This window comes from Thermobia domestica, chromosome 16 (genome assembly GCF_964235325.1).
Source record: "Thermobia domestica chromosome 16, izTheDome1.hap1.1, whole genome shotgun sequence".
NCBI lineage: Eukaryota > Metazoa > Arthropoda > Insecta > Zygentoma > Lepismatidae > Thermobia > Thermobia domestica.
The window spans coordinates 13,013,117-13,039,942 of record NC_137469.1 but is presented as its reverse complement, the minus strand read 5'-3'; the positions used below and the strand labels follow the sequence as shown (position 1 = coordinate 13,039,942).

General features: G+C 36.6%; 1 long non-coding RNA gene across 1 annotated transcript in view; it reads left to right on the top strand.

The window, feature by feature from the left end:
• The window catches only part of LOC145672919 (uncharacterized), a 569,575-nt gene that overhangs the window by 95,687 nt on the left and 447,062 nt on the right, over window positions 1-26,826 (top strand). The window lies entirely within an intron of this gene.

Sequence of the window (26,826 nt, the reverse complement as noted above, 5' to 3'; positions counted from 1 at the left end):
TTTGTAATAAAGAAAACCGTATTATTGCGAAGTCACGTCTTTTACTCACAGGTTGAATGAATGATGAGATTACTGCATTGGAGTACAGAGTGGCCCCGGAACTAAGGAGCCAGATTAGGCGCTTTAAATTTATATTGTATTTATGATTACATGTATTTATTATACATAATTCATGAATGTACGTTCTTGCTTCACACCTACTCGCTTCCCAGTCTGGAGCTCTCGGGTTCGAAACTAGTTTCTAGTAATCCTGATTGAGATTTCTCCAGGATTCAGGCGCATCATTTAGACGGACTGGAGGGGACAGTTCACTTTCTTGAGTTTGAGACATATATATTTAGTAGTGGTGGGCACAAAAACCGGTTTTTCGGTTTTCGGTTTTTAGAAAAACCGGTTTCGGTTTTCTTCAAAACCGGTTCGGTTTTCTCCAAAACCGGTTTCGGTTTTCTTCAGAACCGGTTCGGTTTTCTCCAAAACCGGTTCGGTTTTTACCAGATCCGGTTTCGATTTTCTTCAAAACCGATTCCGTTTTTTTTCAAAATTTGTTCTATTTCTGACCAGAATGGTGTTTCGTTGTTTTCCGGAAACCGAATCCATTTCCACAGAAATAGTCTTATGTGTTTTCGAAAAGTTTTCACCGAAACCAGTTTCGGTGAAAACCGAACCGGTTTCGGTGAAAAACCGAACCGGTTTCGGTGAAAAACCGAACCGGTTTTGAAGAAAACCGAAACCGGTTTCGGTGAAAAACCGAACCGGTTTTTGGAGAAAACCGAAATGTCGGTTTTTCGGATTTTGGTTTTTTTATAGAAACCGGTTTTCGGTTTTTATAAAAACCGGTTTTGCCCATCCCTAATATTTAGACGGTGTGGTGTAATCTCGCGACGTTAGGCTGACGACCGTGAAGCCAAACACATTGTGGTTCGAGTCCTCTGTAGAGCATGGTCAGATTTTCAAGTGTCCTTGATGTTTCTGTGTTCGTGCCTCTAGAGTACGGCAGTCCTAAAAAATGTTCAAATCAGAAAGTCAGATTCGTTCTTACGTAGCAGAGCGCTCACTTGTGGTCAAAGATGTCTCGGGTTCGATCATGTGAATTTATGGTGGACTACATGGTTTTCGTGGGTTTTATCGAAGTTACTCCGTTTCCTCTCACATTACCATACCACCAATTATTTCATAATCATTGACCGCGGTGGCTCAGAGGTAGAGCGTTCACATCTGGTGCATGGGATCCTTGGTTCGATCTCAGCTCGCGCCAAGTGAGCTTTGTAGTGGGCAAACACCGTGTGCATGGGTTTTCTCAGGATTCTCCCGTTTCTTCCCACTTTCTTCATTCCACTATTTCATTTACTTCTCTTCATCACTCTTCTTTAGCCTAGCAGGCGTAATCGTGGGACGTGAAACTTTAAGATTCCAGATTCCAAAACTAGATATCTCATTTGACATCATGTCTAAGGTATACCCATGTTCTGTTCTGATTGCGGCGCCGCGCCCTAAAAAAGAAAAAAAACTGGTGCACCATGAAAGCCTGGGAAGTAGTGCTATCTGTATATTAAAATGCTAGGATTATATATTTGTTTCCAAAGAAAAGTTTCTATGTTTGTCCCCAATCCTTTCGACAATGAGATCTCGAAAACCACAAGTGTTACCAGGTAGAAACGTGCCGTTTTTGCTGGTCAAATTCCAAATTTTGTGTAGATTGTCCAGTTCGAATTGAATATTTAAAAAAACGTGGTCGTTATTACTTTATTACATTTTTTTAGGGCTACACTGAAAATGTTGAAATTTTTAAAAAAGCATCATATCCTACGAGTTATACATTCCAACACCATATCTATAGTTGTAAACAGGGTTACATTTCCCTCAGGTGTTTGTTTCATGACCAAATGATAATGAAAAACTAAGGATAACCATTTCTTCAGTTTAAGATGAATCTTTATTGTTTGGAATGTTTTGTCCAATGAACACCATATATCCAGGGCGCAAAATTTCAGGTCGTTAGGTCACAACTGGCGACTATAAATTCAGAACTGGCGACCAGTGTTCAGTAGGAATGGTTTATGCCTAAACTCACAGGGCTGCGCAGTTTCTGTTTCGCACGAAAATAATTGTCACTAAGTGAGAGGAAACACGGAATGTGAAGTCTTCACAACGGACATGGAAAGTGAAGTCTTCACAACGGACATGGAAAGTGAAGTCTTCACAACGTTGTAGCTAATTCACCTCCTTTTCCACCCTCATTCGAAATGGTTTTCCTCCAATGGTTGCTTTCTACATTAACGTTGAATCAAGCACTGAAGAAAAGATTACACTGAATACATTATTACGAGATTCCCAAATTTGCTTCCAACTGTCACATCTTGTGCAGTTTTACCTGTGGATACTGCTTAATGTGACAGAGGCTTCAGTAGTCCTCAGAGCCAAAATTGCTTACATAAATTCACTGAAGACTGACAAACTGGATGATTTGCTGAGAATTTCCATCTATGGTTCTTCACTTAAAAAGATTTTCATCCGAAAACTGGAATCAGCAACTGGTACTACCAAGGATGTTATAAAATAGAGGATCTGCCCATACGTATTTTCATCATATGAACTTAATGAAGCCGATAAACAATCGAGCATCGTTTGAGCCGGCACGTCTGATTGGCTACTCTGGTTTCCGCCATGATTGTTGGCTCGAAACATTGCGATCTTAGTGGCGCGGAGTGGGCAGAGTAGGTGTGGCGAAGCTGTGACGTATGGCTTCACGATTTTGTTGTATGGGAAAATCCTCTATTTTATAACATCCTTGGGTACTAAAGTGCAGAGAAAGAGTGTTACTCAAACCTGAAGTCTTAAGGTAAGATATTTCTTAACAAGTATATAAATTGTCCAATTCAAAATTGATTATCCTCAATCTTATTGTCTGACTTGGAAATTTTATGCCCCGATGCAATCTCTTTGTCAAACCAAAGGCTGCGGGGAAAACCTCTCATAATTTGTACGTGAGAGATGCTGGCGTCCATCACTTTTGGATTGGCGAGTGCGTCTGACTTTGAAATTTTGCACCCTGATATATCACTGACATTAAAATTAATTGTGTATGTAATGTATTTGGTTATTACATACTGCATGCAGAAGACCCGTTCCCATGTTCCGTTAAGGGGGTCCAAAACTACACTGGACCTCTTAAACTAACCTCACCTAACCTAACCTAACCCAATAGAACCTAATATAACGTTATTTCATGCAATCAAACGAAAATCAATAGAAAGAAGTGGTGTCAAAGACACTGGACCTCCTTAACGGAATATTGACCGAAGAACGAAAGCACTAATTAGTCTATATATTAATAAGAAACTCGAACAGGAAGTAGGCTCAAATCTTGCAAACGGTGCAGATCTTGGAAAAACCTCCCCTTTATGGTACGCCTTGCCGAATTTATCAAGACGTCTTTCACTTGTGTTCCTAAAGGGACATGTACAGACAGTGGCGTATTTACGATTTTGTTTCGGGGGTGGCTTTGCTAACTTTCGGGGGGGGGGGCTTTGCCTCAAAATTTGAAAATTCTGCAAGATATTTCATATACTTTGAGATTTCGGGGGGGGGCTTAAGCCCGGAAGCCACCCCCTAAATACGCCATTGTGTACAGATATTGTGAGAAATGACAATGAGATTCATGCTCGTATGTGAGTGTTGCGATGTGTAGAGAGCACAGGTTTAGCTAGTATAGTATTACTTGTAAACTATCGCTACGCCTTTGAAAGTATGGAGTGTATAATTTAGTAAAAACACCCTGTACAGTAATATTTAAGAAGAACAGAAAGAGAGAGAAAAAAACGATGGCAAGCAATAAGTAAAACAACGAGGTTGTTCCTCGATAAATGTTGGTTCTTGTGTGTGTAAAACACGCATGCATTTCCTGACATTATCCATTTGCGTGACTGTCCTCTGCTGGCTGGCTCTACGAACGAACCACGAGAAGAAAGAAAAAAAATAAGAAAAACAGAAGACTGGTTAAGGAATGGTAAAGGATGTTGAAAAAAGAAACAAACAAAAAAAAAGTTATATTGAAGTCATTCTACTCCAATGTCAGGACAAATAACGGGCAATGTTGGTTGGTCAAAAGACAACGTTAAAAGAAACGCATACATTTAAAAGGAAGTAATTCTTTTATGGATTTTCCTTCTTTGTTATGTTTTACGATACTTCTTTTAAAGAGTTGTACACCATCAACTATTAAGTGCCCCAAATATATATTTATATGCTTTTTTTCTGTATAATTCAAGAAAGAAAAATGCGAAGTTTTAAGACGCCGCTTTGCACAATTAATTTATCTCTTATAGTATGGGCTAGGTAGGAGCGATTTATAAAATACTATGGAACGTAATGTACAGATATTGTACAGTAGGGTAGGGTTGCCAGCTGTCTTGATTTTATCAGAAACACAAATTTTGCGTTACAACGTCCCAGTCCCACCTTGGTCGTTTTTTGCTTCTGACATTATTGTCTATTAGACGAGAGATTTCTGGTTTCTTCACGAAAATGAGACGAAAAGTGCGTGATTAAATTCGAGACGAGACGAAAAATTCTCGAGTGACATGGGCAACACTAGTTCACCCAAGTCTTAGATCTCAAACACTGTTTTAATGTTACATATTTCGTGGTACAGTCCGCAGAAAAAAAAAACGAGCATGTAAGTTTATTGTGAAACGACGAAATCTTTTGCTCCAAAATAAGGTGTGCAGGAGAGGACGCCGAGGTTTCTCTTGGCGTGATTCGTGCCACTTAGACGTTATGTTGATTCCCTGCGCTGTTAGACGTAGTTTCACAATAAACTTACATGCTCATGTTGCTCATATTGAAGGCTTTTTTTTTTCGCTGCGGACTGTACAAGAACTATAAGCAGATAAAGTGACTATAGGAACACAATGATAAGCATTTATCAACGTTCAAAGATACATAAGCCATTACATAATACAGGGTGGCCCAAAAGTATCTATACATCCCTGCATTTGATCTAGTAGAACATTCTAGTTCATGGGTTTATTTGGTTCGGCTGTTTCTAAGAAAAAGGACATTAAGAACAAACACTAGAGAAACTAAGTCTGCCTGATGGATAAAAATAAGAAATGATATAAAATGAGCTGATCAGTACGGTACTGTATACCTACTTTTGGACCACCCTGTATACTCCAATGATGAATATGGTTTATATGTTGTTATATAACACTCCTCGTGGACCTTTCGGTACGCGGAAGGATTCTGCTACCTTTTAGATGAAATGTTTTAAAAGGAAGAAATCAGGGCATAGCTTTTTCAGAGCCGACCCTAAGCAATTTTCCGTCTCCGTGCAATGGCATGATTTGTCGCCTCCTTTATCCAGAAAGAAAATATCTTAAAAGCCACGGTTTTAAATGTGCTACTCCATCTTGAACAACGAAGGAGAGAGAAAGGGCACTCGAACTCAGAAAGGCCTAAACACTACAAATACAATCTTGTTGTGTCTGTTTTTTTATTTTCTTGAAATAACAATCTATTATGTTAGTGAAAGGTAAGGCAAACACACCTGCAGAGGAGTGGTGGTAATTGTTTTTTATAGAATTCAATATCGAGCTTCAGTTTCAATATATCAGTTTGCAGTTCCAGTACAAACACTTTTATCTTTATTTCTTGAGTTTCCCTGTACATCTGTTACAAACTTTAAAAGAAAGAAAAAAAAAACGTGTTTCCACCTTCAGTGATAAGGAACTTGTTTGTAACAATGACAAGACTAGTTTTCATATCAAAACTGTGATAACTAACTAAATGGAGCAGGTGTTTACTACTGTTCGAGAATTAATTGAGTTCTTGTATTTGACAAAATCAAGCATTTCATTCTTCTTAATATTCCTTTTATATAAGGTGCCTTCCATTTCAATTCAGGCAAAGCATGTACCATCACCATCTCAGATATTGTTGAAACTTTTTATTATGGCAACTAGACATGTTTTTAAGAGACCCATATTTTTTTTGTTTTGTCGAAAAAAATTTTCCCGCCAAGAAATGGGCTATCAAAGACGGGGAGTACAAATTATGAATTGTAGAAGACAAGGAAAATGGTCAACTTCGGAGCCTCACCATTCGACTATGGAGACAGGTAGAGTTATAATTCTTGTTGTGGTATGTACATAGGGATATAAATAAACTATATTTTATTATAGTTTGGTTTGCGCATGCGTATCTTTTTGTACATAAATTAACAAATGAACGTCAATTTATCTGAAAAGTCGAAGTTAGCGAATTTTTTTCGAGCACTTCCGGTTCGAATTTTAAAATTCTGTTTTCGCGGTTGGTAAGACCTAGCTACCCGCTTTCCGAAAAAAAATTGTATCGCTTCTGTGTGCAACCGTTTTGTCGCAAAAAATTCGAGAAATTGTAAAATTTTCAAAAATCGCCATTTTTGGGCGCCATTTTCTCGAAAACACCATCTTTTAAAATTCTGAAATTTTGTCAGATGGTTCAACTTTACATGAATAATAAACACACCAAATACCATTCTCGACCAATGCTTCATGAATTAACTGCAGCCTTTTAAAGTTAGCGAAGTTTCGTTAACTTTGATGTCACAGTTAGCAACACTGGGAACAATAAAAGTGCAATGATTTGATGATGTTTGTGGTTCACATTCATTAAATGAAGAATAAAAGGTTTACTTGACTGTTTTTTTTTCTTCACTATTTTGATCAAGAAGGCTCTCTGAAATAGTAAAATGAGCCTCCTCCTACTCCTCCGTTTTCTTAAACCGAAATAATCTGAGGTGGAAATTACGATTACGAAAAACACAAATTTTAAGTTTACTTGAAATGACCACCAAATAAATTCAGTTGATCTACAAAAAGCCTGAACTATTACTTCAGAGATGATTTGAAATGCTCCAGACAGTCTCAATTAAGTGCGATGTCATTACAGTGATCGAAAAAGAACAAAAAGTTTAAAAAATCGAAATGTCTTCTTACGGGTTCCAAAGAAATTTACTGACTTTTTAAACAGAACAATCCCAACATAAGAATGGGTCACTCGGAATTTTACAGTATTCGACTAAAGTGGGCCAGTCCGCAACCTGCGAGGGAAGTTTGTATGTGTGTGCTGTGCAAATTTTAAGTTAGCTGCTACTGCGTTGCTACAAATCAAAGGTGCAGCCTGTATTGAAGCTGTCATGAGTGACCTATTTCCTTTGGTAGTATGATCCGTACAAAATGACAACTGTCTTCTTCAAGAATGTGGTGAATGTCCTGGAGTGGAAGGAGTAAGTGTGAAGTCTTTAATTATTGATCCTGATGAAAATGAAAGTGTTACGTATGTCATATGGGAAAACAATAATCTCGTTAAAAAACTGTGCGACTTTCTGTTTTCGTATCGTACATTGCTGGTTTACCTGTAAGAATTGTAATTCATGACTACATCAAGAAAATCCAAAGAGAATTAATTGCTACCGAAAAGCACCGTATAAAATTTCAAGATACAAATTCTAATTTACTTCGTGTGGACTTCGCTGAAAACTGGACTGTTATTCTGCAAAGTGAAATTCAGAGTTATCACCGGAATATGAAACAACTGACAGTTTTGTTGTAATAAACAACGATAAAACACACGATTCGGCTCATGTACTCATAGCCATAGACAAGATTCTAAAAATACTCGAAGAAAAGCGAAAGTTTATTTTATAGAAAAAGGTTTGAATACGAGAAAATAAGTGTCTACAATTTCCCAAACCGTGTTAGTGATTTCTGATGGTGCTGCATCCCACTTTAAAAATCGCTTTCAGATGTTCGAGATGCAGACAGGTCCGATAAAGCAGTGGTTTTGCAGTGAAACCGGCCATGCAAGGGTCTCTGCGACGGTATTGAGGGGGGGGGAGGTGTAAAGAATGTGGCAATGCGGCATAACCTTAAGCAAAAACAGATACACAGTATTAAAACCGCAGAAGAAAAAAAATGAAATGAAATCTTTAAGTTTTACGTCCAACGATTATGCCGGTTAGGCTAAAGAAGACGGTGATTATGAGAAATGAATGAAATGGTGGAATGCAGAAAGTGGGAGGAAACGGAATAACCCCGAGAAAACCCACGCACACGGTGTTTGTCCACCACAAAGCCCACACGGCGTGAGCTGGGATTGAACCAGGAACCCCAAGCACCGGAGGTGAACGCTCTACCACTGAGCCACCGCGCCCCCACTAAAACCGCAGAAGAATTTGTGAGTATATGCAAGTACAAACTCCGGGTATTACTCTCGTTTTGTTGCCTGGAACTGAATTCGACGACTTCCGGAAGAAAAAAAGGAAAGTATGCGACCGGTAACTGGTATTGAACGAAGTCATCTTTGGCTTTCGGAAAATGGCGAAGTTTTTATGGCAGTAACGAGTCACCATGGACTAACTTCATGTTTCCTCCAAAATCGAACTTCTGCAATACAAAGTGTAGATTTAAGAAATCTGTAAAAGGGAACTATTGTTACATACATATATGTATGATAACCAGTGGTGCGTAGCAGAAATATTATGAACAAATCATTAATTACGTGAATTTGAAGTGCTGTTTATGCTTCCACATGGACCTTCAGCATTTGTGACTATCGACAATGTGCTACGCAGGGGCAGACCCTGGACGGACTTCTGCAAGGAGGGGGGGTTATACTGCTACTTAGAGCTACTTTTTAAGAGCTCCAAACTCTGAGATCGGTTTTATTTACCATATAAAATAAAAAAAGTTTCTTCCCCCTAGATCCGCACCTGTACGAGTTGTGAGCCAACACCTATTGGAGCACCTGCACGGTTACATGCTATTAGCGAAGAAGACACCAACCAAGCAAATGATTGGTCCATGTAAAAAATAATAATAAATAAATAAATCAGTGAAATTTTGTTTCCGAAGACCATTTTAAGTAAGTGTACTTCAAATTTGTGCGTTTCGTAATCGTAATTTCCACCTCAGATTATTTCAGTTTAAGAAAACGGAGGAGTAGGAGGAGGCTCATTTTACTATTTCAGAGAGCCTTCTTGATCAAAATAGTGAAGAAAAAAAAACAGTCAAGTAAACCTTTTATTCTTCATTTAATGAATGTGAACCACAAACATCATCAAATCATTGCACTTTTATTGTTCCCAGTGTTGCTAACTGTGACATCAAAGTTAATGAAACTTCGCTAACTTTAAAAGGCTGCAGTTAATTCATGAAGCATTGGTCGAGAATGGTATTTGGTGTGTTTATTATTCATGTAAAGTTGAACCATCTGACAAAATTTCAGAATTTTAAAAGATGGTGTTTTCGAGAAAATGGCGCCCAAAAATGGCGATTTTTGAAAATTTTACAATTTCTCGAATTTTTTGCGACAAAACGGTTGCACACAGAAGCGATACAATTTTTTTTTTCGGAAAGCGGGTAGCTAGGTCTTACCAACCGTGAAAACAGAATTTTAAAATTCGAACCGGAAGTGCTCGAAAAAAATTCGCTAACTTCGACTTTTCAGATAAATTGACGTTCATTTGTTAGTTTATGTACAAAAAGATACGCATGCGCAAACCAAACTATAATAAAATATAGTTTATTTATATCCCTATGTACATACCACAACAAGAATTATAACTCTACCTGTCTCCATAGTCGAATGGTGAGGCTCCGAAGTTGACCATTTTCCTTGTCTTCTACAATTCATAAATTGTACTCCCCGTCTTTGATAGCCCATTACTTGGCGGGAATTTTTTTTTCGACAAAACAAAAAAATATGGGTCTCCTAAAAACATGTCTAGTTGCTACAAAAAAAGTTTCAACAATATCTGAGATGGTGATGGTACAATTTTATATTTTTTTTTTTTTGCCTGAGTTGAAATGGAAGGCACCATAAAGTATTCTACTCCTCTTATATAAATCACTCGAACTTCGTAATATTCCTCTGATGTAAACCACTTCCTATAGTGTAAAAGAACCAGAACCATTATAGAGTGTAAAATATTGATAAGAAACATATAATTTTGGCAAATAGTAATAATAATAATAAAATACACCCCTGTACACAAAGTTATTTTACTTGTTAAAATTATCTATATAATTAAATACTAGATTTACACGTGTCTCCAAAGAAAAGTTTATCTGTTTGTCTCCAGTCTTTCCGACAATGAGATCTCGAAAACCACAAGTGCTAGAAACGTCCCGTTTTCACTGGTCGATTGCATTTTTTTTTTTTTTTTTTTTTTTTTTGTAAATTATCCAGTTCTAATTGAGTATTTAAAAACCATGGGCGTTATTTCTTTATTACATTTTTAGTGGTACACTGGAAGTGTTGAAATTAGAAAAAAATCCTATGAGTTATACATTCCAGCACAACATATTTGTGTACAGCAGTTCTGTATCTCACAGGTAGTAGCGTACGAAGGAATTTATTTCGAGAGGGGTTCAAACTCAATATGAGGGTATTTTATATTAAAATTCCTAAAATTGCCCCTAAGATTGGGCTAAATTTACACAAAAGTCGAAATTTCAGGGGGGATCCGGACCCCGAGGACCCACCCCTTGCGTACGTCCCTGCTCACAGGCGTTTGTTTCATGGCCAAATGATAATAAAAAAAACATTTCTCTAGACTGAAATGAATCTTTATTTCTTGAAGTGTTTTGCCCAATGAACACCATATATCACTGACATATTTAAGTGTGTATGTAATGTATTTGCTTATTACATACTGCATGCAAGAAGAAAGAAAACACTAATCATATATGAATTAGAAACTCCAACCGGAAGTAGGCTCTATCTTGCAAACGGTGCTATATATATATATATATATATATATATATATATTTTTAAATCTACCTTTCATGGTACTCCTTCGGATATTTATCAAGACGTCTTTTGCTTGTGTCTGTAAAGGGACATGTACAGATGTTGTGAGGAATGACAAGGAGATTCATGCTCTTTTGTGAATGATGCGCTGTGTAGAGAGCGCAGGTTCCACTGGAATAACATTAAAAATGTACAACTTACACTAAAATACAAATGCTGAGCAAAGCAACGTTTTATTATAAAATAATAATTGTGACAGTTTCGGATATCTAACATAGTGGTTTAAAATTGTCATAACAATGACCATATATATATATATATATATATATATATATATATATATATATATATATATATAGAGGCGGATCCAGGATATGATCAAGGAAGTTGATGAGTTGAGTTGATTTTGAGTTTAACGTCCCGTTCAGCAGCGAGGCTATATGAGACGTGGACCTACTGATTAACGTGGAATCCGAACAACATGAGCTCTAGCCGGGAATTGAACCCGGATCTCTCATGCCAAAGGCGCGTACGCTAACCGCTTAGCCACGGAGAAGCTCATGATCAAGGGAGGGGCTAAACCATATTTTTGCCGTTTTATCCAGCGTAAAGCAGAATTGAACCCCATTTTATCCTGTGTATACCTGAGCATCAAGGGGGAGCTATAGCCCCCCTTAGATTCGCCACTGTATATATATATATATATATATATATATATATATATATATATATATATATATATATATATATATATATATATATATATATATATATATATATATGAATTTTCATTTAATTTCGATAGTGTCTGAAGAAGGATATGCTAACATTAGATATCTGAAACTGTCACAGTTATTATTTTATTATTTTAGTTGAAGTTATTGAATATATCAGAGCTAATATGAATGGGAGAGTTAAAAATGTATGTTCTCGTCAATGTGAAAAAGGTATTTTATTGATTGAAGACTGATTCTATTCAATTTATAATTGAACGCATATTTCAAGTGTGAAATCTGCATATTTGCGTTTGTTAAGAACTTGATAGTAAAGTGTTGTTCTAATTTGAAAACAAAATAGCCGCAATAGAAGTCTGACTGACTTAAGTAATAGTTAAGCAGTAAAGTGTCAGTTTTTGAAGTGGGTGCAAGCAACAGTCACATACAAATAGAGCTTACATTAAAAAAAAAAAAAAAAAAAAAAAAAAAAAAACGAAAAGAGCTCTTGTTTTTTTAGATGACTCATTGCCTCTTGACACGCATAAAGTATCAAATGCCATTAAAAGGTTCAGACGTTCATAATTTATATGAAAACGCGACCGGGTGGAAAGTTACAAGATAAGAAAACCCATAAACCAAACATTCATTACATTTACACAGACTACACGAGTTTATTATATTTGTAAGGTAGTCCGTTAAAAAAAAAAAAAAAAAAAAAAAAAAAAAAAAAAAAGCTGTTAGAATAAATAGAAAACAAAATAGTACCGTAAAAGAAAGACGAAAAAAATGTCGCTGACAGATTTTGTTCTACTACTAAACCCCTTTTCCACCTTTTCATCTCTTTGTTTTTTTGGTTATTACCATGAAATTTCGTCGCCCTATTTATTACTTGAACGCTAACTAAGATTGCATGTGTAAAATACACTCAGAAGAAGAAGAAAAAAAGTTAGGTTGTTATCTTGTTTCGAGAACTCAAGACACATGCTTTTTTTGTATGCTGTCTATAGATAAGACCCTGTGACCTATACAACTTGACATATACGACTTTGTTACGAGTGATTTATCTTCTCTAGTCACTTTGGTATACATTTTTTTTTTTTTTATTTCATGGCGCATATACACAGTGAAAAGCTTTCAATAATTCCAAGCAGAAATGTGCTTTGCGAGATGTGGGTCATGTTACCAGGAGTAAGGCGGAACAACTATGCAGATTGTATGAGAGATGGGAATTTCGTATTTGAAGTGCTGCTGCATTGAAGCTCTTTGTTTTAGGGCAATGCAGTCGTTTAAAGAAACTTTTTACGGGCTTATATAGAAGAGACTATGCCATTTGTCGGCTATTCATAAATAAAATAATAATAATAAAAAAATCCATGTATTTAGTGCTAAGCAGGAGTGGCAACTTTCAGTTTAAAATAGCTGAGAAACTCCGTGCAAAATACTTCAGAATATTGAATAGTACCTCGTCATCTTGGGTTTTAGCTAATTAATTGTTGAGACACCGGACAAGAAAATTAAAAGAAAATATCTGTTTTTCGTCCCACGGTTGAAGCTGGGGAAGACGGTGATACTAAGAAATGAATGCAATCCTGGAATGAATAAAGTGGGAGGAATCGGGGGAAACGCCGAGAAAATCCCACGCACAAGGTATTTGTCCACCACAAAGTTCATTTGGCGCAAGTTGGGATCGAACCAGGGGTGATCCTCCTGTGATATATTCGAATGTCAAAATATGTACAATGATTATTTATGCTATTCTGAGTACTGTTATACAATAAATTGAAAATACAATTATTGAAATATCATTATGACTATAGTATTTTATTATATTAGGAATCAAAAAGATTTTAAAAAAATAATATTGACTACAATTGGGTCTAATACGTGCTTATAACGTCTTAGTAAATGTTTGAACCGGTTCGTGATGTGCTCATATATCGCCAATTGCAAATAAAACTTCTCCGAAACTTTTTTTCTTTAATGAACAAAGTTGGATCTTTTCTCAGAGAATCCTGTTTTCGAAACCCTGCTGGAACCAGACAAATTTTTCTCCGTTATTGCCTTGGACCGATTGCTACATATTGCGACTTTTATAGAAAACTTTTTATCACCGCCAGATGCTGCTACGAGACGTGAAAGAAATTAGAAAATATTAGGGGCAAAGAAATATAAAAAGTTTCAAAGTGACGACGAAAGACGTTAAAAAAAAGAAAAAGAAAAGAGGGTAAAGAAGTAGAGCAAAACAGGTCGCAAAAGATGTTTGAAGTAAAGATGAAAAATGTTACTGAAAATGTTTTGAAAGTTTGGAAATTGCAGATGGAAGTTCTGGAAGCTTCTTCTTCCTTTTTTTTTTTCTATTAAACACTGAAAAATTTCGTTCGGTAAGGTCCTCAACCTCCATGGAAGGTTGTATTCACACTGCCCATTTATATCAAATAGCCTATAGCTACACATCGCTGGCAATATAGAAGGATAGTTTTTCCCACATCTTTTGTCAATAGTACACTCATGTCCAAAATTATTGTCGCAGAAATATGTTGTTCTAGGAATATAATTTGATAACGAATTCGTCGGGTATTTCTTAAAATGTAAGTATGTGTATAATCGGCAAAGACATGTATGTGGCAAATTTCATGTCAAAAGAGCACTAAATAAGAACAATACAACGAAAATAAAACTTTCTTGTCCATTTAGCAACATTTTGTTTTACTCACTCTAATTTTCGTATTTATAATTATTTTCCTATGAAATTTACCACAAATATACATTTCCTGCTTATACATATAGTATCAGTATTAAAAGTACTCTGCAAAATCATTATCAAATTATATTCTTATAAGAAGAAGACAGATGCGACAATCATTTTGGACATGAGTGTACATGTCTTTGAAAATAATGGATTTTTAAGGAAATTTAAGAGTTTCACTTCGAATGCTGCTACCCACACAGTAGATTAATCCTTTATGAATTTATTGGCCTCGGGAGACCCGGGTTCGATTCCCGGCCGGAGCCCATGTGGTTCGGATTCCACGTTAATCAGTAGGTCCCGTCTCATAGCCTCGCTGTTGAAAGGGACGTTAAACTCAAAATCAACTCAACTCAACAAGATGATCATCGTCTTTCATTAGTTTTTGAGACTATTTCAAGTATTCTGCCTTTGGTCTTGGGACTAATAAGTTTTTTGAAGGGGAGAAGGAGGGTTGGAAGTGTTACTTGCACGTTTCTCTATCTTCAACTTCCTCTTTTAACTCTCAATATTTTTTAAAAATATTTTTCAAATAATCGATCAGTTGTGTTCTTCTTCTTCCTATTCCTCGTTTTCCTTCTACCTTTCCTTCTATGGAACAATGAAGGAGACAATTTCTTCGTTAGATGTGTTCAATCCAATTCGGCTTTCCTTCGAAGGATACTGGCTAAAAGAGTCCTCTTCTCTCCTATCCGTTTTAAAACCTCTACTAGTATTTTGATACTGAAAAATCAAAATCAAAATCACAACATCACACTCACACATACATACATGCTTTTAGGATGCAACATTTGGGTGAAATCTGAGGTTTGGGGCACTGCTACTGAAGTGTGAGTACTGTCCTTGAGCCACCTTGCCCCTTTCGTAGACTATTGAGAATTTAGTGCGTAGAATACAAAGTATCGAAATTTCATTACGGAACAGAAGCCGTAACTGTGTGTAGCCTAGAGGCACGATGGCTTAGTGGTAGGGTGCTTACCTCTGGTGCGTGGGATCCCTGATTCGACCCCCAGCTAAGTAAGTTTGTGGTAAACATAGTCGTACTCGTGAATTTTCTCGTGGTACTCCCGTCTCCTCCCACTTTCTCATTCCACCAATTCTTATATCATCATTCACTTGCTTTAATCATCGTCTCCCTTAGCCTAACACGCATAATTGTGGGACGTTAAACTAAAAGATTTCATTTCATTTCATGTATGTAGCCTGTCTGCTGAAGTGTTTATGAAACTGGTCTCCCATCTCAGAGTTTTTCTTTCAGAACGGCTGTCTCGTTTCACGTCTAATATTGCTCACAAGATGAAAGTTCCTCGTCGTCGTATATATATAAAATTGTTTTAATAAAATAATTATCGCCTATGAACTAGGCGATCAACCTATGAACTAGGCGCCTATCAACCTCACCGTCTGTCTCCTCAATACAAAGTCAAAAATCATGCGAAACCAGCACGGTTGTGTAAACACGTTTGTTTCGATCCGTGTTGGCTGTGCATAAATGTGATGAAAAAAATTTTTTTTTCTCGCCTTTTCTTGTTTGTTAAAGCAAAACCACATTTTAGACGCTATATTAGGCGAGCATCGACGTATGAAAATGAACTAGACAGAGTGGGTGTGAGATTTCTCATATGCTGGTGTGGCACGCGAAGACTGAGAATCAATACAAAACATAATACGAAAAAAAAGGGGGGGGACATATCGTAAGCCCAAAGTACTTACAATCTGGTTTATGCGGTGGCTGGACCAGAAGGGAAACAGCGAAAACCCAAAACTGGATACGACAGGGCCACGTGACTGACCACCAATTGAATACAGCTATAGGATGGGGATATACTTGTCTGTGACACAACGGCTTTATGCTGTGGTCACACGACTAACCACAACATACAGAAGCGGCCCATGTGCAGATTTAACCTCCAAAACATGCTGTGTTCAAATTACTTCTGTCATACTAAAATCCCCTTACTGCAGGATTTAAAAAAGAAAAGAAATCCCAAAATGTAGCCATTAATATTGGATATCAGGAGGAATTTTTGTGTATTTCACGACCTTATTTTTTGGGGGGGGGTATCTAGCCAAATAGTTCAGTCTATGCGTAATAGTATTGTTTACGAGACGAGACGAGACGAGAAAAGGTTGTAGAAGTGTCATATTGGGATTCTCGATAAAAGCTCTTCTCGTTTCGTTTTGTAAATGTGTCTCCCGATATATATATAATTGTCGGATCGAAGGGGGGCTATAGGGGCTATAGCCCCTCCCTTGACGCTCAGGTATACACTGGATAAAATAGACTTCAATCCTGCTTTACACTGGATAAAACTGCAAAATATGGTTTAGCCCCTCCCTTGATCATATCCTGGATCCGCCCCTGTCAAGGGAGGGGCTAAAACGTAGTTTGCCGCTTTGTCCAGTGTAAAACGGGATTGAAGTCCATTTTATCCAGTGTATACCTAAGGGTGAAGGGGGGCTATCAGAATCCTTCACGCCAAGGGAGGTCCACGAAACATGTGATTTATCAACATTTAAATCTCACATATTATAGGAGATGGTGTAGTCTATATTTTGTAATCACTTGCGTATCTTCGAACGTTGATAAATGCATTTCATTGCGTTCGTACGATCAATTTATACTTTTTATATTATGAATCATGCCACACTAGAACAGTAGTTGAAATCTAAGATTTGGGTGAATTAATGTCACCCACGAACACTGCCAACCCTGGGCAATTTTCCACCTAATGCGATGATAGCATTTGCCACCTCCTTTCTCCAGAAAGAACCGATCTCAAAAAAACATGATTTTAAGTATGCTACCCTTTCATGAACAACGAAGGTGGGGGGGGGGGGAGATAGCACTCGCAATAGGCCTTAACACTACAAATGCAATCTCGTTGTTTCGGTTTTTTCTATCTATTATGTTAAGATTATGATTTAAAGCAGACACACTTGCAGATGAAAGATAGTAATCCTTTTTTTTTATAGAACTCAATATCGAGCTTCAATCTCGGTATATCAGTTTGTAATTCCAGTGCAACTAGCTCTTTTATCTTTATTTCCTGATTTTCCTTTTACATCTGTTAAAAAAAATATTTTTAAAAAATTTGTTTCCACCTTCAATGATAAAAAAAAAACTTGTTTGTACAAAGGTAATACTAGTTTTCATATCAAAACCGTGATAGCTAACTAAATGAAACAGGTGTTCGCTACTGTTTGAGAATTGAAATGAAATGAAATCTTTAGTTTTACGTCCCACGATTATGCCGGTTACGCTAAAAGAGATGGTAATGATGAGAGATGAGGGAAATGGTGGAATGAAGAAAGTGTGAGGAAACGAGAGAACTCCGAGAAAACTCACGGGCACGGTGTTTGTCCAGCACAAAGTCCACACGGCGCGAGCTGGGATCGAACCAGGGGCCCCAAGCACCGGAGGTGAACGCTCTACCACTGAGCCACCACGCCCCCTGTTTGAGAATTGAGTTCTTATATTTCACAATATTCAAGAATTCGTGCTGGGATATGTTTGACCATTTACTTTAGCACTGTCCATACGACCTTAACATTATTTATAAATGTAGTATTCAAGTAGAAGATCAGCTTGATAAATTTAACTACCATCATCATGAAGTCTGTTTCCAGCAAGAAATATTTATTTTAAATAATATAGTTATGACAGATTTTGCTGCCCCCTCGAAACTTGTGGCCCCGTGCAAATGCACTTGTTGCACATAGGCTATGGTAGAGTCGGCTCTGCTTAGCAGCATATGTAAAGATTTATCACATATCTATAAAAATTATGAATTTTTTGGAAGCTGAAACTAGGAACTGAATTTACGTTTTTTGTTGTTGTTTTTGCCTTTTGTCGCAGATTGTTTGATTTTAAGTTTTGCCCTCTATTTTATAGCATTACCAAGGCTATAAGAGACGTGGAGAGCTAAAGTTTTCCATGGGATCCGAACCACATGACATTACATAATCGTACCGGGGTCTTCCTTGCGGGAAGTACATATCCGATGCTAACCATATGATGAAACTGTACGTTTCATGTTCGCATAAGTACTACACGGATGTCAATAACTAAAAATTATTTTCCCATTATAAGGGATTCAGTCTATTTGATTTCTTTTTGTTTTTATATTCAAACAAAATGACTATGTTATATATACATATTGCAGTATACTTTTTTTTTTTTTTTTTTTTGCCAATAACTGAAAGTTGCCATATTCTGGCTTATGGGCTTTTGTTAATGAGATTTGATGTAGCCAAAAAGATGGATCAGATATATGTTATGGTTACTGGAAACACGTCCGATTTTATTGACGAATTGATTTCCCATCCTTCTCGCAATTTTTGCTGTTTTTTTTTTCGTTTTTAAAAGCAAAAAAAAAATTGCAACCATATTTGAATATCAATCACTAGAGAGAGAGAGAGAGAGAGAGAGAGAGAAAATAATAACTAAGCAGCATTTGGAAATGGGTTTAAAAATTGCTTTCCATAAATATTATACCCTTTAGTTAATGGAAAACACAGTGTATGGAAATAGTAAATCGTCTTTCTTCTTCTTCTTTTTATCGGAGCGACATGTTTCCCTATGTCTGAATCTCTCATAATAGCCTTTTTTTTAAAGTGTACAACACAAAAGAATGTTACAGTTTTTGACGTTGAAATTACATCGTTTTCATAATATGCTGCATTTTAAGTACAGAAATAGCTTAAGATCAATAAATATGTTAATCAAACGGCATTTTATATTAACGTAAGTGGAGTTGAGTTGATCCTGAGTTTAATGTCTCGTTCAGTAGCAAGGCTATATGAGACTGGACCTACTGATTAACGTGGAATCTGAACCACATGAGCTTCCGCCGGGAATCGAAACTGGGTCTTATATTAACGTAAGTATTTCAGACAGAACCGGCACCCTTGAGTCTGCCAACTGTCTAAAGCTTTGTGTCTCGTTCTTGGTTTGATTCGCAGTAAAAGTACGAATCTGAATAGTGATTCGGAGACTACTTTGAACAGCAATTAATGTCTCATATAGCCTTATTGATTTTTAAAGAGACTCTAAGCTCTTACAAATCAATCGGCAAGCTAGGGATGGTCACATTTTTTCGAAAAGTAACTGTTCGAAAAATAAATTTTTCGAAAAACGAGAAATGTTTCGGAAAACGAAATGTTTTCGAAAAACTTAAAAGACATTTTTCTCGGAAAACGAGAAACGAAAGATTTTTCGAGAAACGGAGAACTTCTCGAAAAAACGAAAAGCGAAAAATCAAATTTTCGAAAATCACAAAATAGATTTTTCGAGAAAGGCCATTCCTACACTAAGCATATTTCTCACCTGGCCATATATAGTTAGTGTATACGTACCTTTGGCACAGAAAACCCGGATTCGATTCCCGATGGCTGCTCATGTGATTCGGATCCCACATTACTCTATATGTCCACGTTTCAAATAGCCTCGGTGTTGAACGTGTAAGCTATACTTCAACTAATCAACCAAACAGCAAAATTGTATTAAGAATAAAATGTAAGTTTTTAATTACTTCTAAAAAAAAGTGTAAGGAGATTTTTTTTTGCCTCAAGTACTGTCAAAAGAAGTAATGATAAACTGCACAAATCAAGTTAATTTTCTGCCGGTATTTTGGAGTTTTAACATTACCAAAAATTCTTCCAGTATTATCGCCGAAGTTATTTCAGCGTCATTACGATTTGCCTATGAGACAAAAGTCTCGTTGCGAAAATGTGTGAAAAAAGTGTCTAGTCTCGGAAAATGTATCTGTCCCGTATATGTCCAGGTTACTTTTTCGAATTTTTCTCTTACCCGCAAAAGAGAGAAGATCGAGTCGCCTAGTATCAAAATCCGCCACATCCATTCCACTTAGTTTCGAATTTTTCTCTTACCCACAAAAGAGAGAAGATCGAGTCGCCTAGTATCGAAATCCGCCACATCCATTCCGCTTAGTTTCGAATTTTTCTCTTACCCGCAAAAGAGAGAAGATCGAGTCGCCTAGTATCAAAATCCGCCACATCCATTCCGCTTAGTTTCGAATAATCTCGCAAAACGTACAGTGAAGCTCCATATGCACGCCTACAAAGTTCCATATTTGAACTAGTTTTTTAGTATGAAATATTAAGCTTTTAAACAAAATTCTGTTTCCATGATATTCCTTTAGATCAAACATATAACAAGCGGTATATAACTCAATTTCGGTAAAAAAAAAAAAAAAAAAAAAAAAGGATTTTTGCAGCTTTTGATACAAAGCGCCTCGAATACACAAGTTGCTTGAAAATGGCTCTAGCGATTTTCTTCTTTGTTTCCTAATTCCTTAAGTCTTATCCTTATTTCTTCCTTTCTTTCCTTCTTCTGCATAGTCCAAGTTGTAAAAGAAGAAATAAAAGAGAGAGAATAAGCTTGCAAAGATAAGGAAAAGGAGAGTGCAAAAAATATGTGGTAAACCCGCTAGACACTTCATTGTAACTCCTCCTTTACTCTTAAGCCAATAGCACGTGGTCAACACTAGCTCCATCTTATGAATTTTAATAAACGTTTTAGAACGCTGGAAAAAGCGTGAGTATATAGTAGTCGTGTTACGAAAATTTTGTTTCGTCTTGCCGCATCGGAAGCGTTTCAGCATTATCACATTACTCTTTCAACGTTATCACTGGCATTCTTCCAGCACTGCCGTTCTTCCAGCATTATCCCCGGAATCGTTTCAGCGTTATCAAGGAACTCCTCCAGTATTATCGCCGGAGATCTTTCAGTATTATCACCCGAATCGTTTCAGCGTTATCAAGGAACTCCTCCAGTATTATCGCCGGAGGTCTTTCAGTATTATCACCCGAATCGTTTCAGCGTTATCAAGGAACTTCTCCAGTATTATCACCGGAGATCTTTCAGTATTATCCCCGGAATCGTTTCAGTGTTATCAAGGAACTCCTCCAGTATTATCATCGGAGATTTTTCAGTCTTAAAACCAGAATCGTTTCCGTGTTATCGTGTTATCAGAAGATTTCTTTTAGCGTTCTCGCCGGAGTTCTTTCAGCATTGCTACAAGAATCCTTCCAACGTTATCACAAATTTCTTTTGGCGTTGTCACCTGAGTTTTTTCAGCATTATTACCGGAATCGTTTCAGCGTTATCAAGGAACTCCTCCAGTATTGTCGCCGGAGAACTTTCAGCATTATTGCCAGAATCTTTTCAGCGATATCACAGAAAAATTTCAGCGTTATCGCTGGAGTTCTGTCAGCATTATAGCTGAAATTGTTTCAGCGTTGTTACAGATTTTTTTTGGGGGGGGGGGCGTTATTTCCGGAATTAATTCAACATTATCGATTTGGAATCTAATGTCCTTATTCACCCTCAAGCATGCATGAACCTACAGTTTAAAAGGTGGAATCTGAAACACATGTTCACCCTGTAGAGATTAAATTGTGGAAATCCGCATACTAAAGTTCCGAACACGCCCTTGCTAGAAACTTAAAAACTCAATGTTGAAATCTGAAAAGGCAAAGAACCATACAAACGTTAACTTATCATTATTTAAATATTTATTCCATTTTTCGCTTTCTCGTCTTTGCAACGTATATTATGAATTCCTTTCTTTCGTTTATGCTTTTTTACTCTGTTATTTTGCAAACAAACAAAGAAAAGTTATACGTATATATATTTGTACGAACTTAAGCAATGCGTTTTCAAAATGTCACATAACATTCTCGTTTTTCAGGAAGTTTTGCACTTTCTGAACTCTTTTTATCACAATCTTTCTGTGTGCATCCTTTCTGTTTCTTTTCTCTTTCTTCTTTTTATATTATGTACTCCTTCTGGGCTCTGTTATATGCCGTATCTTTCTCTTCAAGAAGAGAAGTTTTTTTCTGTTTTATTACTTAACTCTTATACCTTACCCTCTCCGCCAACGAGTACACCATACCACCTCATAGTCCGCGTTTTTCTTCGAGTTTGATATCGCTTTATTGTATACATTTTTCCTTTCTTTTGTAAAGTGTTCTGAGGTAAAGAGAAAATAATAATAATAATAAAGTAGATAATGTAGAAGGTAAAAAAAAAAGTTGGACTTTTCTCCGCTTTCTCCGCACACGATTCTCTCCGTGTAGGCAGTCGTTATTGGAAACTTTCTCGCAATGCGATAGGCAGGTGTTCCACGAAGTCAGAGATAGTTTGATGCTCGAAAGGGGTTGCTGCTGCATCTGCGGCACCAGCCTCATCGTTTTTTGGTGTTAGGAAGGAAACGTGTGTGTAACACACACATACATACACACAGAGATTCTTACAGAGGCGTCAACGCCAAGTTGAAAATCAGTGGGTGGAGGGATACAGCGTCAAATTGGGACGAAAAAGTAAACTTTTTTAAATTTTTTTTTAGAAGTCTTCTTTTCATCGGAAGTTAAAAGTTAAGTGCAATTTATCTCTCGGAAATAGACACTCACTCTCGTGTGCTCTAAGCACCTCAGTTTCGTTTCCGTCTCCCATTTTATTCCTCTTATCTAGCTCCAGTTTTCCCTCACCTACTTCTCTCTCTCTCTCTCTGCTCGTCAGACTTTCGGAATTTCGTTTCACTTTCTTTCACTCCCTCCTTCCCCCTCCCCGACATCCATAGCATATCTTGCAAACCCTGTGGACTTAAATGATATTTGCTGAAGATGCAGAATTCAAGAAGAAAAAATTATGTGTATATATATCTTTCATACAGATCTTTAGGTTTAGTGTCACGAATGCACTTTTCCCAGTATATATATATATATATATATATATATATATATATATATATATATATATATATATATATATATATATATATATATATACACTTGTATATTTTTAGTTTGTTTGGAACAAAACTTCTACATTTTTCATCTGCTAGTTTTTTCTTTTAATTTTATGTTATGGTCTTGTTTATTATAGAATTTATACATTTTTCTTTATACTTTTGAGCAGCCAAACATGTGCAGAATTCTTCTAATGTACACCCTCTCTAAACACCTATATAGAGTTGAGAATGGACAGTGGGATCACAGTGGCCCACGAGCTATAATGAAACATTGCTACAACCCAGCGTTGAATGGAAAATTATCCTCCCTGTAACTTTCTCCTTGGATAGTAATGGACAGTTAGATATTATATATATACGGATTTTAATAAAGCATTTGACACTGTGAATCATGATATACTAATTCGAAAACTTGCCTTGTTCAATTTTAGTCCCCCTGTGATTTTTTTAAAAAAATCTTATTTACGTGAACGTAGACAATCTGTTCTGTATAAAGAATATAAAACCAAAAGCTTTCGTTTAAATCTGGAGTCCCTCAGGGATCTACTCTTAAGCCTCTTTTCTTTCTAATATTTACTAATGATCTGCCGCTTTATATTCATAAATCTCATAGAATACTCTTTGCAGATGATTTGAAAATATTTGTAGATGGGAAATCTGTAGATGACTGTCTACTCTTGCAACAAGATCATACCAATATATTAAAATGGTGTACTAGCAATAAGCTTTCAGTAAATATTGATAAGTCTAAAACGATGACCCTAGACGAGAGAAAACGTATGACTACTCGATCAATGGAATAAGTTTAGAAAAATTAGATACAATTATAGATTTAGGTGTGATAATTGACAAAAAGAATTAACTTTTTCGCATCATGGGGCAAATAGTATATTACCAACTACCAAGAATGCATATAGAAATCTTGGGTTTCTTGTTAGAACAATCAAAGGATTTGCGAAAGTTAACTCTTTGAAAACGCTTTACTTTTCTTACGTAAGATCCAAACTTGAATATGCCTCACTTATTTGGAACACTTCTGTGAAAACACATAGTCAAAAAAATTGAGCAGACAAAGCAAATTTATGTTTTATCACATTAAAAAAAAAAAAAAAAAAAAAAAAAAAAAAAAAAAACAGGATTTTATCCAAAGTGTGAACTATATCTATGATAATTTACTTAGTAACTTTACAATTCAGACACTTGAACAGACAGATGTTGAACGATCTCATTTTCTTACACAAACTTTTACACAATAAAACAAGACTGTACAGAGGTAATTGCAGGCAGTGGTGCAGACCTAATGCATGTTCCATCCCTCAAACCACGCAAAGGAAATAGTGGTCTGATCTACTGCAAGAAGGCATGTACAAAATGCACTACATATGTCACCTACATGAAGAATTTGTGCTACATACAATAAAATCAGTAGGGGTTATAAAGATGTAGATATATTAATAGTTCTAAAAAGGCATTCAGAAGAGTAATACTGAGTATTTTGTTAAAAAAAATGGAAAACGTATTATTTTAATTCAAGTTTTAGTATCATTATAATTTAAAATTATGTATTATATGTAAACACTGTAATTTGTCAGTATTTCCTGTTGTGTCGATAAATAAATAAATTTTTAAAAAATGAAATTAATACATTACTCAGAATGCCTCACAGCAGGCGATACTCAGCCAGAATTTTTTGTTGGGAGAGGTCCAAGGAGTAGGAGGGTGTCCTATACTATAAGCCATTACGTCTATGTATGTTAAATTGGCGTTATTCTACACGCGAAATCATTATTAATTACTAAGTATTTTTCACCTATATTCTTAGAAAATCTATTGATGCCTGAGGCTTCTACAGTATATAAATCTTTGAATCCTATTGAAAATTAAAAAAAAAAAATGTAAGTCTGTGAGTAATACTAATGTGCAAACTTCAAAGCGTTTAAGAGTTACAGGTTGCATAACATCTAGACGAAAATGTTTAAATACTCTTAATTCTTATAATAAACCCAAGGCGACTCAATTAGGTTGTTATAGTTGTCGACAGCTGTATTACCTCCTACATGTCCCCAAGAGATGGCGCTAGTGTTCTGGCACTTTGCATACAAGCTGAAGATTTAGGCGGAACATTTTTTTTTGAAAATGTTTTGATAACGATTTCTTCCACCTAAATTTATTTTCTGATGTTTGAATTTGTGTAGTACAGAGTGGCTCAAAAGTAGGTGTAAAGTCCTGTACTGATCAACTCATTGCTTTTTATATCACTTCTTATTGTTATCCATCAGGTAGACGTAGTTACTTTATTATTTGTTCTTAATGTCTTTTTTACTTATATCTTAAGCTCGGAACAGCCGAAGCAAATAAACATATAAGCTAGAATGTTATATTTGATCAATGCACTCTACCTACTTTTGGGCCGCCCTGTATATTGTAATGTACCACGTGGTTCTGCTTGCAAACACCTGACACGTGCTTCTGTGTATGAACAACAACCAGGTGTGCCTTATTTAGATGGAGTAGCACACCTTACATTGGAGTACTACAAGCTGCGACATCAGCGACACCTACAGTCGATGAGGGAACAGCAGCGCCACCGCTTGCCGGAGCGCCTACATAACGGAGAGGATTCCATGGACAGCCATCAGTGTCGACTGCTCAAACACTTCCTCTAGCTTGCTCGGAGCTCTTGGAGAAACATAAGCTAAAAGCGTCTAGTTTGCTTCGGAACTCCAGGATTTCCTTCCTCCCGCCTTAGCTTGCTTCGGACATCTGTCGGGATTCCCAATCTCAGTCACTTAGCTCAGAGATGTGCGTCTACGCGTAAAAAACGATAGTTTACGTTTACGTGTCAACTATGCGTAGACAATGTAAACATCGTAGACTATGTAGAATATGTCAACAACACGTAATTTAATATGGCATCGTGGACAATAAAGGAGCTTTATTTTGTCGTTACCTTGCGAAATTGCGTACAAAATAAAATGCCTAGACCAGCGAATAGTAACTTTCGAATATTTAGTTTCGTCTTGATGAAGGAAAATGAAAAATATTATGCATTTTATAAAATATGCAAGAAAAAATTAGCAAATACAGCAGATTCAAGACTGAAAGCCCACAGGTGAGAATTAGTTTTGTAAATTTCATTATAAAAGCAGTGCTCGAAGTGGAAAATCTAAGGAAGTGATATGTGCAGAGCAGGGGCGGATCCAGGACCGACTTCGGGGGGGGGGAGGCGGTGGGTTGTCATACTGCTACTTTTAAGGGCTCCAAACTTTGGGATGAGTTTTATTTATATATATAAAATAAAAAAAGTTTCCTCTTCTGGGGGGGCGATCGCCCCGACCGCCCTCCCTTGGATCCGCTCCTGGTGCAGGCAGAGCAGAGTAAACATACAGATTAGATAATTCCCTCTACTTTTTATGTTACTCGTTTCCCTAATCTTTCGCTGGACGCATATTTGAGGATCCCAAACGTTTCAGATATCCTCTGATCTGATTGGTCGATACAGATACGATATCACAAGACATGATCTACATATAGCACAAAGTAAAGGGTAAATGGTGTCGGCTCTGGTAGCCTAGTGGGCTAGCGCAACATGCTAGTAAGGAAGTTGTTTTTGGCGTGGGTTCAAATCCTGCCTACGGACAGTTTTTTACTACTTTTAAAAGTTTTTGTAACACTTCTTTCGTTAAAATAAGATTAAAAATAATAATCAAAAAGTGATTTAACGATCATTTTTTTTTTAATTTTCATTAAACTTCTTTCATTAAAATAAGTTTGCCTTTGTACTATATAGATC